At 39.8% G+C, this 15,294-nt stretch overlaps 1 protein-coding gene across 2 annotated transcripts in view; it reads right to left on the reverse strand.

Annotated features, from left to right (window-relative positions):
- sema3b (sema domain, immunoglobulin domain (Ig), short basic domain, secreted, (semaphorin) 3B) overlaps positions 1-15,294 on the reverse strand; it is an 80,882-nt gene that overhangs the window by 61,736 nt on the left and 3,852 nt on the right. Inside the window, exon 2 of one of the 2 annotated variants that reach the window (XM_030732871.1) lies at positions 3,846-3,917. The exons of the other annotated variant lie outside the window; for it this stretch is intronic. The gene's annotated coding sequence lies outside the window, so the exon portion shown is untranslated. The remainder of the gene's footprint in view (positions 1-3,845; positions 3,918-15,294) is intronic. 2 annotated transcript variants of the gene reach the window in all.

Raw genomic sequence — 15,294 nt, forward strand, 5'->3', positions numbered from 1 at the left:
AGAATGCAATGCAAGAAGCTTATTGTCACCATCCTAAAATAAAGGCTTAATTTTATTTTTGCCTAAATCATCAAATTTTGAATATTTGGTTCAGTTTTGTTTTTTTCAAAAAAAGTTACTTAGGCTATTATTTTAGGAGGGTGACTTTATGGAAATTGGCCTGCAGCTGAAGCCACTACAGTCAGCTGACAAAATCTGATTACAGAACTTATACTTGGATGTTGATAGTTGAGTTCTAGTTACTGATAGTTCTAATTTTTTGCAGATGTTTAATATTAATACTATATTATGCTACTGTGTTTCTATACATGTTCCAGAAATTTATCTAAATTATAATCTTATTTAAAATCTTGTTAGTCTTTTTTTACATCAAACATTTGTCATTCTCTTCACTTGTGAAAGTTTAACTACATCAGTATGGGGTTGTTTGTCCTGAATATAATACAAACTCAATATCTTAATGTGTTTTAAAAACTCAATCAATGCCAATTCTAAAATAACAGTTTATTTCACGCAAATGTAAACTGTTTAAACATTTTATGAATTTGTTTCAACTGCAAATAAAATGTAATTGTTACACAAGCAAACCTGAAGAATCCTTTTTACCCTTATGTGTTCATTGTTCATTTTTCAGACACAGGTATCTTGGCATATATGTGTAGAAAAAGAAATGGACAGCTTTTTCTCTGATTGCTCTTTGCACCTCTGCATCTGTTCTCTGCACAAGGTAGTCCTCCTGTTGCCCACACAACAAAGTTGCACCACTCCATCCCGCTGATGAGCAGTTGTCCTTGTACCTGCCAGTAACATGCATGGCTCTTCTTTAGTGCAGGAGAACCAGAGTCTATTTGTACATATTTGCAGTCAATAAAGTTTCGTACATTTGGGCATTTGAACTCAACAAGACCAAACTGGAGGTATTCATTGGGGTCAAATACAACACCATCAGGAGACGCAGCAAGCCAGGGGGCAGTGGGGTGAATGACTAGACCACAGGGTGAGTAGTTTACATTCATTAGCCTACTGTACTCAGTTGCTAATGCCGGCTCCATCTCAGCACCTCTCCTCATGTCTGCTGTTTGCCTTGTTCCCTTCATGATGCGCTCTGCAAGTGACTCTGCAGAGCTCTGGCCTCTGACATGACACACTTTGCGAAACCTAGAGGCAGTCACTCTGGGCCTGCGGAGAAGATGCCACTCAGAGCTGGAACTTTGCTCACGTGTAGCTGCTTCTGTTTTCTGAGTCATTTCCAGAGTTACAGACAAGTTCTTGAGATGTAGGAGCTCCTCTTCTGAGCACACAAACGCACAGTCTAATGGCAAGATGTCGTAACCCTCCAGAGGCAAGTGTGGTGTTGGTGGTGCATCATGGTGTAGTGTGATGTACCGGGATTTCAAAACTGGCTGCTGATATGATAGAACACTGCCCTCCTGCACCAGGCCAAAGGCACTTTCCACAAGGGGCTTATCAGGTCTCATGTTCATCGTGGTCACAAGAGGCCTGTCCTCAATTTTAAATTTTGCATATGCCTCTGTTATTCTGAACATGCAGGGATCTGGTAATGGACCCACCATGCCTCTGTAGAATCCACTCCTAAAGGAAAAACATAATGATAACAATATAAGGGACAAAGTTATTATATTGAAGTAAAAATGAAAAAAGTGTGAAACAGTGCATATGTTTGAGACTGGGATGTATGTCTAGATATGTGAATCTCTGAATAACTGTAATAATAATCAGCTGCCTTCTCATATGTAGTGTGTTAAACAACACATATGTAAATCAATACATATTCTCAACTTATAAAACTTGCTTCTGGCATATTATATATGCATGAACAAATACACATATGCATTTGACAAATGGGAAACCAAATTTTATAAATCTACTTACTTCTGGAAAAAGAGCCAACAGGAGCATGGTTCAGTGTTATGGTTACTGACCCAGGCTCATAAAACAGGCATACCCTCCTGAATGCTTAGTGTTGCCTTCTCTCCCTACTGAAAAAAATCTGATTAACCATCCTTGATAACTGAAATAGCTTTGGTGTATAGTATTAACTTAATGTAAATTTGTTTCTGATCACCCAAACACACACTGATCAAATGATCTGACCAGTCAAATTATGTGTGATAAAGCAGGGAGAGAAAACATTCAAGATGGTGGGCCTTTAATAATGAACTGAACTGAACCAAACCCCATTGAACGGGGTGAACAACATTACACTGCTTGCTGCCTACACTTAATCTGTGTGGTGACTCACTCTTCCTCATTGACCTGTAGCACCAGGCTCTCACGCTGACCTCGCCTGACAACCTGTCTTTATTGGACACTGAATAAAGTCACACATGTGTTTCTGCATTACTCACGTTAGCACTTAAGCATATGGCACACAGTAAGATTAGCATTAAATAGCTAACTATTTAACAATAATATAATAATGGCTAACAGCAAGAGTGACATTAGTTAACAAAACTCCGTCTATAGTTCAGGATAAGACAAAACATTAAGAACGCATGTTGCGAGGTTATGTAGAAAATTACTATTGAATGAAGCACATAGAAGCTTAGCTAACGTTAGCAAACGTTACTTTGCGGTTCATTGTTGTTTTCTTACCTTCATAGTTGTGTATATATGATGCAGCATATAATTTAAATCCTTTATCCAGTTTGCTGGATGGGGCTTTCATTGTCCTGCAAATCCGATGAACATCAGTGAGATTTAATTTTGGGAGCTCCTGCAAGCATCGGTGTAGAACGTCGCCATTTTCAACCGGAAGCGATGGAGCCGCATCACGCCGAACACGGAAGCGATTGTGCAAGCCTCTTCTTAATGGGCGGGGCATAGAATGTTACTGTGAGCAGGGCCAGTTCCAAACTTTTGACTGGTACTGTACTTTAATTTTCCAATAAACTATAAAACTTAATTTTTATGTGTCCGTGTCTGTGATTTAAGAATATTTAGAGCTCTCAATTTACCCCAACTGTGTTAAGTGTGGTTAAATGACATATTAGTGCTGTTATTTTTTAGGAAAAGAGTTTCTGGTATTAACGTTGATCAGTGGCTGCTACATTAGAAATGACTTGCTTTGTTAGTGTCCGAAAAGAAATCTTCTCATAGCAGGACCTCAGAGTTTGTGTTCTTTAACGAAAGCATGTATGAAGAGTTCTTTTCACAATTATAAGATAAGATGCTTACTGTCTCTATATACAGTGATACAGTGACACTGAAAACACTTTGCATATGTATGTGGATATCTTATTCGTGTATGCATATAAATTAAGAATTGTAATAAACAGCTAAACTGTCATGAGAAAATAACTGATGGTCGTCCAAATCATTTCAGTAAAGCTCCTAATTTCTCCCATATCTGTCTTCTCCTCTTCCCACAGACCGTGCACCTGCATGCCACCAAAATCCACTCAAATATGATGGATCAGTATCACTTTGACTGCAAACAGAAACCAGAAATCTGCATGCACCAAAAATCTTGTCCCTTGCCTACAGATTTTATATATTCATATATGTACAATATGTTTATAGTAACATGCCAAACAAGTGGTCTAAGTAGTTATCTGAAACACCTGTGTGGGTGAGCTTTTAAAAAAAGCCCGTATCCAGTGTGAGAAAAGGTAGATGGAAGTTTTTTTTTTCAGTCTGAGTGAAATTATCCTAGTTTAGCTTAATTACTGGATATTTCAGGGATTAGCAGCAACTCAGATCAAAGGAGCTTCCCTCCACTTCCTCTTTTCATACACTTAAGAGCTTTCTGAATCCATTAATCTGCACATCTTCTCCGTTTGTAGCCTCCATTCACATGCTCAATCCCTGCCTTCCAGACTTACTGCCACGGATCCAAGAGATGTTCTGCCCAATATCCTTAGCTCTTTCAGCCTTGAGGCGGTACTTTAATGGCTCTGTTGAGCAAAGCAAGAGAAACACAAAGGCAGGGCATTATGAAACAAGACTTAGAAACAACAGAGGTAAGAAATGTGGGATATGATAGGGAGATGTTTTTGTTTTCTCGTGGTCATTTATAGTTAGCATAATTTCTTAAGCTGCTATTCTGGTAGCAGTTTTTGTAATTGCTTTACAGCTTATTTGCTGTTGTATAACTGCAGTGCTTGAGGTATCCCAGAAAAGAGCCACCTATTTGTGCCTCCCTGATGTTAGATTTGTTATCTAATAAAATTTTATCTAATTAATTTGAAGTGTGAATCTATTGAGACAAAGTGCATTACAGTGCAGTAGTAGTGACCAGTGATGGTATAGTTACCCTGAAAAAGTAATCCGATTACATTAAAAAGCAACGTAGTTACTTTAGTGATTACTTAATTTAGAAGTAACTAAGTTAGATTACAAGTGACTTTATTAGTTACTTTAAACAGCTGCGGGTGATCGTCTGCCATAAAGTGATTCCGATGTGTCTGTGTGCGTTTATGTGTAATGTCTTTGCTTATATTGGTAAATCAACATGATTTATGAAGGGCTTATATATAAAATGAAGAAATAACCTGTTTTACAAAAATCATTAAGAGTCTGTTATTGTACCTACATTATAATCAAGTGCTTTTGGCCACTTAAAATATCTCTATAGATCTGTGATGTTATATTTCTGCAGCCTTCTGAGCCAGATTTCTGTTTAAAAAGACATTTTTAATACCAATGACAGTTTTTACCTCGATAAAAAAAACAATATATAAAAGTCACTTTGCCAAAAACTGATTGCAGCCTCTACCTTGTGCTGTTTCTCACTCAAAATGATTTGATATCATTCATGAGAAATATGTTTGACATATGTTTAACAGATTATAGGTCAACAAGTCATTTACAGCCACTTAAATACAGGCACTCACTTTTTGACACAACACGGCCGCACCCCACACTGCCTCAACATAAAAACAACAACCACAAAACGAGGGCGAGTCAACCATGTTTAAGGGCAGCATTTCCTCTACTACATACTGTCCGACCAACTTCAACTCTCCCCCACTTTTTTTTGCACCGAAGTCCAGCTTTTGCTGTTTAGGTGCTGGGGGGCCTCCTGCAGTATGGGCTCGACACACGGGGAGCGACAAACGACAGCAACAAATGGACCGCATCGCCACTGGGGTGAAACTGAACACACGGGAGGCGATAGCGACGGCAGCATTGCGAATCGTGCTCTCATGTCACTCATCTCCAAGAAATGTGATTGGTTAGACATTTTCAAAGCAGTCCGTGTCAGACACGGCAATAAAGATGAGTCTGAAGATTTTAATGGAACTGACAGAAATCTTGCTGTTAAGTCTCCTCTACAAAAGAAAAAGACAACCTTGGGTTCATCCTATATTAGCACAAAAGTCCTCTCTATCCGTCTGTTTAACGTTGGTCTTGTGCCAGCACGTTCCCATACGGCTGCCTTTTATGTGTAAGTCGAGAATCACTGCGTGAAGTGTCATATAACATAGGAAAGCCAAACACAGCTAAAACGATGCTTTCCTTCGTGCTGAAAGTGATTGCAGACTGCGGCGTGTAGCATACTCTCTGCTCATTGGTCAGTCAATGAAACCCTCGCTGATTGGTTTAGTGCCACGCGACAGCGACAAAAGTAGAACATTTTTCAACTTTGTTGTGTCGCGTCGCCTGGTCGCGTGTGCACGTCTACGTGTACGAGCTCAAAATTTCACATGCACGAATGTCGCCGGTCGCTTAGCTGGAGGAGGGCAAGCGATTGTCGCCTCATCGCACAAGCTCCATAGGAAATGAATGGAGAGCGAGCGACGTCGCTCCCCGTGTGTCGAGCCCCTTACTAAGTAATGTGTTACTGACATCACTGTCTGCATATTAAAATATTAAAATAAAGAGGCACACAACGTAAGCTTGTTTACAGCTTAACTGCAGGATTTATTCTGCAGCGTTTGCCTCTCAAGGGGTTTACGTACCTGCAGCTCACTATGCGCCACCTGTTTGCACCTTTGAGTAATGTCCTCGATGGCGCGTGTAAAGTACACTGATATCACTGAATCACTACTAGAGACAGACGAAAACAGAAAAAAATACTGGGGGGTCTGTTTTAAACTTTACAGCACAGACTGAACTGTAGTCCAATAACTCGTGAATCTTTTTTTTTTTTTTTAATCCCTGGTTATGTCTTAAAACATATTACCAAAGTACTGACCTTCTGTACTTAAGTAGAAGTAGAAGTACTTGTGTTAAAAAATACTTTGGTAAAAGTCGAAATACTGGTTCAACTTCTTTACTTAAGTAAAAGTAAAAGTGCAGGCTCTGAAATGTACTCAAGGTAAAAAAGTAAAAGTAGTTCTTTGGAGGATGTTTCTACCTGCTATTTTTGTGTAAAACTAACCAAACCTCATTATATATTATTGTAATAATATAAAAAAATATTATATCAGAATACAAACGTCATGCCAATCTAAATTTTAGTTCCAATGAATACACTTAGCTTGAATCTGTTATGTAGGACACAAACTGTGAAAGTGAATTTAAGCACAGCTCTGTTCTCTGTGTCCTCCATAGTAGAGGGTGACTGTGCCTCCACCTAAACACCAACATGAGGATACTCAGGGGTTACAGTGGGATTCAGAAGGTGGAGGAACCCTAAGATCAGCTGTAGTGGCTCTGCATGGGGAGAAGAATCACAGCTTTCTATTGTGAGCTGCAGTAAATGATGTTGGTGTGCAGGCTGTGATCAGCTGACCTGCTGCTGCTGCTCTGAGGTTTACTGCTCTGTGTGGGTGAACTGAATTCACAAAGATGTAACCCAGTATTTCACAGCTATCTGAGCTGATCTCCATCCCCTACACTGACAGCATACACTGTAAACCCAGATAAGTTGAATCTATTTAAAAAACCAAGGCAACTCATTGCCTTAAATTTTTTAAGTAATGAAACAGTTAAATAAGTGCAGTGGACTGTGTTCAATGTACTCAAGGCCCTTTTGGAATGGAATGGAACATCTAAGTTGAATGTACTAATAACAGAGTTTCAGTAACTGAAGATACAATCACCACCCATTTATTTAACTCAGCCTGTTAAGTAAGCACTACTCCATTTCCAATTGAACTAAATTGTATGTTCTAATTGACCAAATAGCTATTCTAGCTGTGAGGTAGCGGTGCTAACCACCATGCCACTGTGCTGCCCAGTAACACAAATATTTTTTACAGTGTTGAACTGTGTCCCTTTAAATTGGGTAAATAAACAAAGATGATAAAACTCAACCCTGCTGAACACTGGTAAATTAACATTTACAAATAACATTTGTTCATAGAACACTAAAAAACTATACGAGAGAGCGTTGTGAACAAAAACCAAACATCTACTATTCCGAACTCCACGCAGCAAGAGGCCTGGACCAAGGTGGAATTGAACCCAGACATTCTAGAGGGCATTCTACCTGTGAGATAGCAGTCCTAACCACTACACCACCATGCAGCTGCTCATTAGGCCAGTCTGTTAAAACTGGTATAAACTAGATTTTTAGCAGGTGCAAAACTTGATGATATTAAGTTGTTTGAACTCAAACACATGATTACAATAAGATAGACCATCAAAAAGTACAGTCTACTCAGCATTAACAAGTAATGTTCACACAATAGGCAATTTTAAGTAATATGAATCAAAATCTGGGTTTACAGTAAGCCTTTTAGATTTACGTGCACCAGGATTTCTGTACTGATTACTCAATGTGGTCTGATCTTAATCTTCACCTCAGTTTTAGACAAGCACAATCTGAATAAACTAACTAAAATAACAAACTGTATGTTTTGAGTATGCTCACTAATCACACACAGGACAGGCCATGAACTGACTTCCTTGTGAATCCCAGAGCTACCTGAAGTCAGGTGTTCTATCTGTGAAGATGAGACTGGAAGCATTGTTTACAAAAGTAGTCCTCCCAATTTACAAAATTTTATAGGACCCGTGAAGAAGTTTTAAAAAGTTTTTTTTTTTTAAAAGATGCAAAAGCATTTATAAAGACCATGTTGTTTATCATCCCCAATATGCTGAATGCTATGGGGGAAAAAAGCACAGTAGGGTGAAAAAAGTCTAAACAAAACTTCACCCAAATTGTCAAGCATGGCGGTAGAAGCATCATGGTTTGGGGGCTGTTTTACGACCTCAGGGGAGAACAGCTTGTAATCAGTGCAGAATGTCTGGGCAGCAGTCCATCACCTGAAGCCAAGGAGAGGCTGACAATACAAGACCTAAGGTCCAAAAATGAATAGCAGGAATTGTGAAACCGAAGAAATCCAGATTATTTTTTTTTTCCAATGGCCAGGTCATAGTCCTGACCTTCAAACCAGTCGGCATGCTGTGGCTTGACATGAAGACAGCTTTTCAATCAAGACATCCTATAAATGTTGAAGAAGAACTGAACAAAAATAGGAGAAATGGTTTGGAATTCTACTTCATTGTTTTACTTGTCTCATGAGCCAGTGTGGCAAATGTCTGACTGAGGTAAAAACCTCAATCAGACATTTGCCACATTGGCTCATGAGACATTACTAAATTCAAGGATTCACTGACAGTTGCCAGCAGCCTGTAGTCCACACGCCACACAGTATATTCAATAAAGACAACAACCGCTTTTGAAATATTATTTTAGTCAGAGTGTGTTTGTCTATATTTGTGATTCAGAGCAAGTTTGCACCACATTTTATGTAGAAATCTTCAAACTTTTTCCTGCAACTGTAAGTAATGAGTAAAATCTCTGTTCTATATGACAAAGACATGCATGAAAATGCATTTGGATACATTTATGTGGGCAATTAAATGCATATCATGAGAATTCACATAGATGCTCATTAAGAGACACACACACACACACACACCTACATGCACACACACACACACTAAATCATGGCTAATGAGGGATGCAGCAAGCAGTATATAAACATATGGGATTTGAAGCATGAAAGACTTTCCTGTTTGAAGCTGCCTCACCCACACATGAGGCCCCAGCCAACTCTCTTCCATTTTATAGTTAGTGGTCACATTAATGACTGTCCAGAGTGTGAATTTCCATCAAATTTTAATGTACATTTAGTCATTATTCATGTGGGATGTTTAATGGCATTTAGCCATTGCAGCAACATAAGTTATGCGAGTATAGAAAAGGCTTGTGGCAAGAGCTTTACTGAGGCACACAAACAGCCACCATCTCTGTGTCTGCTTTATTCTGGCAAAGCACCCGCATGTTATAGGTTAGATCATCATGTAAACTTATTTTAAAACATATTAACTGTAAATTAAGTAAATAAAGGAGTTATGCGAGTCTTATTGGGATATAAAATATTGTGTTATAGGGCTGCCCGGGGCGCGCCCTCAAGCTGGACTTTCCAAGAATATAATTACAAGTAGGACTCCAAAAGGAATCCTAATCAACTGCTAAAATACCTTAATTGTCTCTTCTCAGTGAGAAAAAAAGAGCTGATGTGCTGCATGCTCCCTCCAGATGTCCAAACTCCTTATCAGTTTCCCTGAGGGCAACGGCATTTTCCTACAGAATGGTAATTGGATTGTCCAATGGGATGAGAAAAGCTGCTCCCCTGCACCTTTCCAATATTGTAACTTGGGGCTAATTCTGACAGTTTCCTGTAACTTTCCAAAGATGTTCACACCCATTTCACACGACAATTTGCCAGGTGTCTAGAGGTCAAGTAATTCTTCAGAGCAGCCATAAATATTTTTTTCCTTCTAGCATGAGCAGGTGATGATGCTGTACGAGTTCTTTCAAAGCATACCCGCGCCTCAAGGGGTGTCATAAACCTCGATACTATCAGTATCTTTTTGTTATTATTATATACCCAAACAATCTATGACCATTACAAAATAGCTTCTGGAAATGGCTCAGGTTCTTATTTTAGTGGCCAAGTGCCCTTTCCCTGCACCAATAAATGAAACTGCAGCCTGTCTTCACTCCATTTTATACTTCGGTCGGTACCAATGCCAGTAAAATTACACAATTCTCAAAACCTTATTCAATACCAAAATAAAATTCACATGCATTTGAGGATAACTTTGGACGTTGTTACTGTGAACTGAAACTTATTCAACTTGGATGCTGGTCTTTTAGGTGCTTTGCTACATTGGAAGTACTTCTTCGTTTTGTCTGAAAAACACAATAACACTGTCGACTGCCTTTCTTATCAATAAGCAAAGCTATTGCGGTAGCAGCACTAGCCGCCATCTTCCACGTGTAGTTTTTGCTGTGCCATTTGTAGTTTTTTCCTGTGCGTGTGGGCTTCATTCTTCTTCTTCAGCATGTAAGTATAGACTGACAGCAACATAGCAGCAACATACACACAGCTATGTACTGCATGGGTGCACTATTAGATTAGTGAATATTGTGCATCTATTTACCACTTGCCTCCACCATCTATGATTTATTTACATAATACTGGTAGATGACCTCGGTTACACGTTCTTCTTCCAAAAAGCACAACTTTGCGTGGACATCAGCGACACAAATGACTATTCACCACCACAGGTAAGTTCACAGCTTGTGTGAAACTACTGTGAAATAATATCAGCCCATCCAAATGTCCCTCGCTATTTGAGATCAGGAATGCAGAAAATATGCAGATCGGGCAGGAAGTCTTTCCACATATTTCACTGTAGGTAGCAATTCCCTTCTTGTCAAATGTCTTTTCCACAACACTAGCTGACCCCAGTTTTCCAGCTAAAATACCTAGAATACAATTTCTGTCCATCTGAAAACACCATTTCACTAATGGCTCCAGCTCTGCATACCAAACAGGTTTGGGTACATAGAATTTATGATGTGTGATTATGCACACATAACTAAAGCATAAGTTTTGGATGCACAAACAATACACTGTAGTATGAATAGCACTACATTTACTACAATGTCATGTTCTTTGATGTTGAAATTGGAGAATTTCTGAGTATTTCTGCTGATTTTGAAAATCAGAAAATATCTTTGTTCTCCATCTGTCTTCTTGTTAGTGGGGTAAAGCTCGGTTTGTAGGCACACATGTGCATGCACACACTCACACACAATCACACACTGAAACACACCCATCAAAGTCCCCAGGTGCGCTTTGTGAAGATGGAGGCTCTCTGAAGGTGAACCCCATGGTGAGCAAAGGCGGGGTGCTGTGTTCTGTGAGAGTATGGTTGTGTGTGTGAGTGTTGGATGTGTGTTTTGTGTGTGTGTGTGTGTGTATATATATATATATATATATATATATATATATATATATATATATATATATATATATATATATATATATACACACATATATATATATATATACATACACATATATATGTGTGTGTGTGTGTGTCCTTTTATGTATTCAGTTGTCTATAATGTCTGCATTCTAGGCTGGCATTCATCAGGCAGCTAGCTAAAAGAAAAATTAATGAAATGAAAACATATAATAAAAATTAAGTGATGAAGGGAAATGAGGAGAAGGGATAAGGTAGACTGATAGAGACTGAGGGCTTTACGCGAGGGGGGTTTAGAAGGATGGATGGATGCAGCTTTTATCTGGAGGAGGGGAAGCCAAATTAGAAATGTGGCATGATCCCCCCCCCTCCTGGGAGTGAGTCAATTAGCCTGCCTGGAGGAGCTGCCAAGAGGCTGGGGCTGGGGGATGGTGCTGGTAAAGAGGGTGGTGATGGTAGACGTGGGGGCGTTGGTGGGGTGACGAGTTGGGACAGGACAAGGAATCGGTGTAGGAAGGAGGGCTTTCAAGGAAAAGGATACGAAATAAGCCAAAATAGACTGAATAGATCATCATGCAACTTGCTGAGCATTGAGAAAGCTGTAAAATATAAGACAATTAAAGGCGAAGGGTAAAATATTTTGGTAGTTAATACCTGCAGAAGACCATCCCACCAAGCCTATATTTAATCACAGCTGTTCAGCACTAAACCCCAGCAGAGGCAAGGACAAAAAGATGGGGGGAATCCTTGCACAGGTCTGGTAGTACAATTAGTGAAATGCATCCTGAATTTGAATTATATTATCCAAACCCCCCCCCCCCCAAAAAAAAATTAAAAAAAAAATTGTCTAAGTTAATTACAGAGCAGATGCATTCTGTGTATGGTTCAGATAGAGCAGACTGTCCACTAATCTCAATACTGGTTCAATTAGGGTCCCTCTTGTATCATGTCTAATTATCCATGGGGGAGATACTGAATCCTAAATTGCACCCAGTGGTCAGCCCAGTATCATTCATAGTCACTCTCTGTCCCCAGTGTGTAAGAGGATGAATGAGCCAAATGACAGAATACATGCATTTACCCTTCACTGCAAGCTGTCCAGCTGTTTCATGTCGCCACATCTCTTTCTGTAATTTGTGGTTGGAAATAATGAGATTGATCAGTGATAAAACCTTTATCCTCAATCTTTTCAAGAGATATTCAAGATAACAAAAATCATAATTTCTTCATGAATCCTGCCATTATATTCCTTTGAAAATGGGACAACCTTGCTCTGAATGTTCAGTTGGCCAATGAGAACTGAGGAGTTTGGGAAACACTAGAAGTGAGTGATGAAGAATAAAAAGAAATGAAGCGATGATGATGTAGCCATGGCTGTATCTCTACTACAGGATTTATTAGAAGTAGATGGACCGAGAATGGTGAGAGGCTAGACTCCACCGCAATAATAAATTTCTTACCATCTATGGCCTGGATTAATGTACCAAATCACTACTGGCAACTAGGCTCTCCCAAAACACTAGCATAAACAGATCCTTGCAATGGATATGCAACCCTGGTATGTGCTTCTGTCTCTTTGACACTGTATTTGCAATCCCAAGCAGCAACAAGATTACAGGTGGTGAGAAGAAAGGGGGGAAGGCAAAGAGGGGAGGAAAAGAGGGGGTAAGAAGGAGGGGTATGTACAAGAGAAGGGGTAAAAGAAGGAAGAACCATCCTGGGGAGTAAGGGAGAAGGTGTGGAAGAGAAGGGTTTGATGATGAAATAATAATGGGAACGACAGAGACAAAAAAAAAAAAAGGTGACAATGGTCATATGAACAATAGGCATCTCTCTCTTTTACTGTAAGTCAAACATCAAAATTAAAGTTGTTTACAGTGTTAAAATGTGGGTCTGGTTAAATACAAGTCTGGTGGTTGCTGTGCAGTGGTTCCCCACAAGCAAACTGGCCAATCACACACGGATGAAATTAGGGAACTCAGCAGGAGAATCCGTGTGTGTGTGTGTGTGTGTGTGTGTGTGTGTGTGTGTGTGTGTGTGTTTGTTCATGAGTTTACTAAATGAGATGCCAGACAGTCCCTGCGTGTGGTATCATCACCAGTGGCAGCAGAGGGTGGCAGGTACTTGAGTGACAGGTTAAAGAGGAAAGGGGAAGGATAGAAGAGGCTGTACTGCTCACGCTCAGTCGTGTGTCACAAGGCACGCCTGCATCTCCTTCCTTATCTGACAGGCACACTGCAGAACAGCAAAATCCTCTGCATAAGCCCCTCAAGCACTCCACTGGGACACTCCAATGTGTGTGTATGTGCAGAGGGAGAGAGGATTCCTGAAACTACAAGGGCGCTTTTGTGTGTGTGTGTGTGTGTGTGTGTGTGTGTGTGTGTGTGTGTATGTGTGTGTGTGTGTGTGTGTGTGTGTGTGTGTGAGAGAGCGAGAGCGACAGGGATGGTGAGAAACTCGTTATTTTCCTGTCTTCCTGCGTAAAGCTGACTAATTCCACCTCACCTTCAAAATTGCACGACTGCTCAAGGTGACAGGACAGGACAGGACTGGAGTCCAGGCTCACACGCTCACTCACATGCATGCATACACACATCTACACAAATCAAGAGAGCAATTACAGGTTGGTCTGGCAAAGAAGAGGCTCTTCTGCAACATCGATAGATGGGCTAGAGCGTTTGGAGAAAAAGAAGAAATTAGGAAGGACAGCAAGTGTGTGTTTGTGTGCATATTTGTGTGTATGTGTGATAAGGCAGTGTAGGAAGGAAAGGTAACTCTGGAAGGTTTAAAGGGAGTCAGCTTGTATTTCAGAATAAATTCCAAGCTTATAGTTTTCATTTATAATAGTGTATATTCAGTGTTTGTGGCAGACTGGATGGGATGGTGTTTGACTGATGCAGGTTCTTGAGTGCTACTGGTTCACAACGCTCACATTCGACTGTTATCATGTTATACAGTAGATCCCATTACTCTGCAGAACTAAGTGTAACAATCTGACGCTGGAAAGCATCACAAAATATGAATTTAACTGTTAACGCAGTGGAATTCTAACTGTAAAGGTTTTTTTAACAAATCTATCACCTGAATGAATCGCACTGAAGTGTTTTGATTCTTTAGCTTCTTGCCTTAACACAGACTGTATAGAAACATCCTCCTGAATCATACATCATTTTGTCTCGAGCGGTCTACTTGCTGTGAACTGACCGTGCTAACCCCAGTCTAACCTTTACTTCAAGCCATCAGGGTGCGTAAGTGAGCTCCTTTTTATCTGATGGCATAGAGCCACAGTCCCATTAAGCACCCTGTATCTGCAGCATCTGTGCACATAGGCAAACCTAATTAACTCCACTCTGATCTTAATTAACCTTATTTAGACATACTTTACTTTTCACTTATGCTGATCCTTTTATACTGCCGCTACACTTTTTTCTTCTCTAGCTTATGATTCTGAACCAAAGGCTGATTGTGTGTCGAGTGTTTGAGCGCAATCTCTTATCTTTTAAAATCACTTCACCTTGAAAGGCTGAGCTTCATTTAAGAACATCAGGTACCCACATCCTTTATTTACCTTTTTAACAAAGTGATGAAGTAGGGAAACTATCTTCACTGACCTCAGGTTCAACCCATTTATTATCCATCCATCCATTATGGTCTAAGTCATCCACACATATCAAATGACATTGTTAAAACACCAGTTTGATCATTTTCCACAGTGCTCATGTATTTTGCAAATCTGTTGTCTATGTGTTATAATGCACATATTTCACTAAATGACAAGGTAAACTGTGATGGCAACATTACAGTGTAGTGTGCATAAGCATTCATGCAGTTATCATACTTAAGGCCGTTAAACACGAATCCACTTCTAAAGCATTCTGTGGTCGACCGTTTACTCGGAGGACAACTTGGAGCACACTACAATATCCTTTTTGTTGCTGCTTCCATAGAAGAAGAGTTTGAGTTGACACCCCACCCCCCCACCCCCACCTCCAAGTGTTGAAAACTGGAAAGGAGGCATTTTCAGAGGTGTGAGATCAGGAGAGAGCTACACTGAGAAACAATAAGAAAAAAAAAATCACAAACGCATCAAATACT

Source organism: Archocentrus centrarchus, chromosome 7 (genome assembly GCF_007364275.1).
Source record: "Archocentrus centrarchus isolate MPI-CPG fArcCen1 chromosome 7, fArcCen1, whole genome shotgun sequence".
NCBI lineage: Eukaryota > Metazoa > Chordata > Actinopteri > Cichliformes > Cichlidae > Archocentrus > Archocentrus centrarchus.